Source organism: Petaurus breviceps, unplaced genomic scaffold (assembly GCF_028583685.1).
Source record: "Petaurus breviceps papuanus isolate PSGF00001 unplaced genomic scaffold, PetGlider_PUasm1.0 91133, whole genome shotgun sequence".
NCBI lineage: Eukaryota > Metazoa > Chordata > Mammalia > Diprotodontia > Petauridae > Petaurus > Petaurus breviceps.
Window position 1 is genome coordinate 16,512,115 of NW_027187419.1, and position 5,637 is coordinate 16,517,751.

General features: G+C 35.9%; 1 pseudogene; it reads left to right on the forward strand.

The window, feature by feature from the left end:
* LOC138155440 (caspase-12-like) overlaps positions 1-5,637 on the forward strand; it is a 16,976-nt pseudogene that overhangs the window by 2,442 nt on the left and 8,897 nt on the right.

Below are 5,637 nucleotides of genomic sequence, written 5' to 3' on the forward strand. Positions count from 1 at the left end.
TCATCTGCTCTATTTGGAGCACTTATGATTTCCAGAATTACTACAAATCCTTAAAGGACTTGATCTAGAGCATATTGTCCCAGTATCAGAAGCTCCTACTGACTTTTCATCTTTTTCCCATTGTAGCCCTAAGGTCTCTAAAGTCAACCATAGATTAATCGGTGTGGGCAAGAGGAGGTGTTTAATGATTTAGTACAACTTAACTCTGACTCAGTCCCCATGATAAATGTTTTGAAGTCAGCTAGCTATTAGGATAGGAGTTAGGGGTGGTGGATTTTGTGGTGAGTGAGAATGGAATACTTCCTTTTCATTTTTCCCGATTTTGCATGCTTCCCTAGTGTTTGTGGATTCCCTTTATAACTTATAGATACCACCCGTGCCATGAATAGAGCCCTTCCTTCCCTGTTCAAGATGGGGCATACTCCTCTACTTGGTTTCCCAATTAGGATAATTTTACTCAATTTTATCCTGTTGATACCAGAGAATAGAAGAGCCATTTTCATCCACTTTTATGTTTCCTGTCAGTCATTAAGAATTTACCTCCTTATTCACTGACCAGGAATATCCTGACATCAGATATAAGCTTGGATTTCAAGAATCACTATGGCTTCCAAGCCAGTCACAAATTCAAGAAGAGTAGTTAATTTATAGTACTGTTTAAGAGGGTTCTAGTACAAAGGGAAGAACAGTCTTCAGAAGAACAGGAAATACTCATACCCTCCTCTTTCCTTTCCCTTTAGGAAATCAAAGAGAAAAAAAAAGCTTTAGCTCTTTTCCAGAAGTCAGAAGCAATGAAACAAATTTTTTCAGGTAACAGTATCTCCAAATAAATGAGTTTTGGCAAACTATCTCTACTGTATTCCTTGAAGAACTGTGAAATGAACCTAAGAATGCTAAGCAGAGCTGTCCTCAAATCAGTGGCATGATATGATGGAAAAAAGTTTTAGAATAGAGATAATAAGATATGAGTTTGAATTGTCTCATCCACTTCTTACTGTATGTGATCATGTAAATGATTTGCATCAAATTAAGCTCAGATGTTTCACATGTAAAAGAGAGCTAATTATTTTGACCCTGCTCTTTCCCAAAATAATTGAGCACATCAAATAAGATAATGGGAATGACATTACTTTGGAAATTGCAAAAGACTGAATAAAATATGGCTTTACTATTATATTAAATGACTCAGTGGATAGAGTGTTGGAATTGGAATCAGGAAGACCTATGTTCAAATCCAACTTCAGACATTTACTAGCTGTGTGAAACTGGGCAAGTCATTTAACTATGTGTACCTTGGTTACTCATCTATAAAATTAGCTGGAGAAGGAAATGGCAAACATTCCAGTATCTTTACCAAGAAAACCTCAAATGGGTACATGAAGATTTGGGCACAATTGAAACAATGGAACAATAATAGTTCAATGGCATAGATTTCTTTTTCTACAAATATAGGAAAAAGTTTAGGGAAGGATGGTGGAAATGCCTTCCAGATACTGCTTAAGGAAATGGTTTAACCAGATCCATCTTGAATTGAGCTCACTGTGATTTTGAATGACACAGAGGTTAGGGGAGGTATTCTTTCCACTGGGTCTATTTATAGTTCTGGACATATTCTTTTTGTCCAATTTCTTCAAGTTTGAGCTACAGGAACTCTAAACCCTATTCTACTGAAATATGAAGAATTAACCTTTGTAAGGGACCTTAGAGGTCACCTTAATCCAATTCCTCTGATTTGTATAAAGATACTGAATCTCAGAATAGGAATGTGATGTGCCAAAGAGCCTATGATATCAGAAGCAAAATAGGAATTCCAACCCATAAAGCATACTGAATTCTCCTAAGAAAAATTTTCTCATTCTGCTGGTATTATTTTACTTTTATCTAGAAAGGAAATAGACTCAATATTTCTTATTTGGAAAATTAAATCAAATTAATGTTGTTACTTTTTTTTTCCAGTCCTACAGATCATATGTAATTCTTCAAGATCCATCCAAAATTACCAAAAGAGACTCAGTAGCACCATTTTTCAGTTCTTTGAGAATCTTGGTATGTCATTTGTCTGAATCTAATTACTCAAATCATTGAGAACATGGTATTTCTGTTACAATCTCTCCTTGATTTTTTTTGAAAGACATTCCCTGTTGCATATTCCCACTTTTTCCCTTACTCTAAAATCATTCCCCTTGGCAAAGAAAGTAAACACATAATAACCTTTGTAAGTTCTTTTTTAAAACTCATTGATTTTCATGATTTCATCTTCCTTTTGCAGTCCCAGTCTTCTTTTTATCCTTACCCTTAAAATAAACAAACAAAAACCCCTCCTTTGTGATCCTGGCCTTTTTCACCAGCCTAGTCTAGTTTGAGAGTCAACATTCTTAACACTATTCTTTGACAGAGTGATCAAACTTTGAGTTCAACTGGAGAGATGACAAATAGATGAGTGGTTTGAGCAGATTTTGCTGCTAAAGAAGCATCTGAAAAGTAAGGTTAGAATGTTGGGTAGAGATCAGAGTTGGGGTAGCCTTGAAAATGAAGATAAGGAGTTTTGACTTTATTTTATAAGCAATAAAGGACAACTAAACAAGATGGTGCAATGATCAAAGCCTGTCTTTGGAAGACTAAACTGGCAGTGAGGTTTAGAATAGGCAAGAGTCAGAAAATGTCAGAATGAGAGTTGGCAGTTAGGATGCTATTGAAGTAATGAAAGTATCAGATGGTAAGAGCCTAGACAAAAATAACAATATTTGGACTCCAAAGGAAGGGATGAAATTATGAGACATTGACTAGAATGAATCAAAATAGTGGAAGTCAGGGGGCGGAGCCAAGATGGTGGAGTAGAAGATGGCGGAGTAGAATGAATCAAAATAAATTGCTAACTGGCATAGGACATGGAGGGAAGCATGCTGTCAGAATCAAAAGGCCACAGAGGTTTGGGGTCTAGGGAACTTGGAGAAGGGTAGTGCCATTATCAGAAATTGGAAAGTCAGGAGAGCAAAGAGATTAATAAAGAGAGATGATGATTTGGAACTCAGAGTTTGAAATATTCTATTTACCAAAGCAATTTGCCTTAATTTTCTCAGCTGTCCTTTTAAATGCTATTTTCCCAGGCTGACAACAGATAGGTGTATAGAGTCAGGAAGAAATTCAAAGTTAAAAAATAGTCTCCGTTAGTTTCTTTTTCTTTTTTTTCTAGATTCTAATGCAGTAAAGGTGACAGCACCCCAAAACCAGATCAAGCTTTGCAGACCAGATTTCTACCATGGACTGAAGGAAGCAAAGGAGGGAGAGGTATAATGTTGAGTGAATTGTTGTTTTCAAAAATTGCATTTATCTTGCTCAAATACAGAAGACAGGGAAATGCTACAAAGTTCTTTCTAAAGCTGAGATACGCCTCCAGATCATTGAGAGGATATGCAGAATTCCCTGATCTCTTCATGTCTATGCCTTAGGTTTCCTGTTCCTTGAAATATGAGTCTAAAATACACTGTCTTGATTCTTCCCTGAAGTCCCTTAAAAATGTGTGTCTGATACTGGTTCTAATTATAGGTCCTTGTGATTCTTAATTCAATGAACAAAATATCCAACTGAAAAAAAAATAACAGGTATTTACTTTGTTCCTAATAGACAGTTCAATTCTGCAAGGGATATTGAGATAACTGAATCAGAGACCTTTTCATTAAAGAGCTTATTCAAGCTGGTTGAGGGGATAAAACAAGGACATAAATAGCTATATAGTATATCGGAAGCTATGATCATTGTCATAAGAGAAATACAGCAATGATACTGTGTTGTTTGGGGATAAAAATCTTTTCAGTTCAATTGATTCTCAATTGATAAAAATGTAATTATTGAACACCTATAGCATGTGAGGCACTTCCCTAGGGGTTGAGAATACAAAATAAAAAATAAAACCACCTCTGCCCTTGAACAATTTAGGGCATGCAATATATACACAGATAAGAAAATAAAAGATCTGTGGAGGGTAGGGAAAAGGAACAAGCATTTATTAAGCACTTATTTTCCAGGTGCTAAACTAAGTACTTTACACATATGTCATTTGAAAGTTATAAAAAAAACCAGGGGTATTATGATCCCTATTTTATAGTTGAAGAAATTGAGACAGATAAAATTTAAGTGACTTGCTCAGGATCACATAGCTGGTACATGTATGAGGCTGCATTTGAACTCAGATCTTCCTGACCCTAGGTCCAGAGCTCTCTCCACTTTGCCACCTAGCTAGAGTGATTGAGCCCTAACAACTAGGGGATATGGAAAGGCTTTACATAGAAGGCAGAACCTGAATTACAATTGTAAGAACATAAGAATTCTGAGTGGTCATGGTGAGAGAGGGGTGAGGAGGGAGTATTTTCAAGTATGGGAAACAGCTGTGAAAATGTATCTAGACATAGGAGGTGGAAGGTCAAGTCTGGGGAAAAAATTAATATTCCAGTATTCTGGAAACACAGAGTGCACAAAGGCAAGTAATATAAAGACTGGTACCAGGTTGTGGCATTCACCAAATGTCAAGCTAGAGAATTTGTATTTTATATAGAGCGACTTAAGATTTTGTATAAAGGGAACAGCAAAGTCATATCTATATTTAAGATTTTTTTAGGAACCAATGTGCAATAGGGACTAGAAAGGGGAATAGAAAATGGGAATGGGATATCAGGGCATGGGAAGGCCAATTAGCAAATTGGACAGAGAAGAGTTGAGTGTTTGAACAAAGGGAGGGACCGTATAAGTAAAAGGAAAGAGATAAATACCAAAGATGTTTTGGAGGTAACTTTGACAAGACCTATCAAGTGAATGAATATAGGCCGAAAGGGAGAGACAATAGTGAAAATGAAAACTTTTAGAGTGATGTCTTGGTGACTGAATGAATCTAGGTACCCCAAATAGAAATAGAAATATTTAGTATAGGAGTGGTTTTAGAGTTCAGAAAAATTCAAAGAATTCCAGTGGATATGTTGAACCTCAGATATATAAAAGATACCCAGGTATAGGTATTAAACACAGTTGTTGATTTTTGACTAATATGGTAGGTAGTACTCAATTTTCTAAAGACAATGGAATCCATGAGATATGATGAGGTCACACAAGAGTAATAAAGGATTAGAGGTCAAGACAAAGAGTTAGGGGATACCTTTGTTTAGTTATTGAGTGGTAGGTGATCACCTATTCAATGAAAATGAAGAAAGAGCTGCACTTGTACATAGAAACCTATGGTAGTATTGAATTGAAGATAGACTGAAGTAATTATAGAATATTCAAAGGTAGGAAGCAGAGCAAAGGGCAGAAAGTATTCCAACAACCTGAGCAAAGACATGGAAGTTATAAAACAAAAGGTATGGCAGCGGTACAACTAATAATCCTATATAGTTTCATCATTTGGCACATGTAATATATAAATAACAAGAAATAACATTGTTCTCTCAAAATATTCTTAAAGGCGATTCCTAACAAAGATAAATAGTTTTAGCTCTTTTAAACATTAAGTTGACAAATCTTTCTAGGATATGGAATTGAATGTAGGGAAGGGTGTGACCAGTTCATTCTATATCTGTTCCTTGCAGATATATCCAATCATGGAGAAGGGGACCCGTGCACGTCTAGCCCTCATCATCTGTAATATTA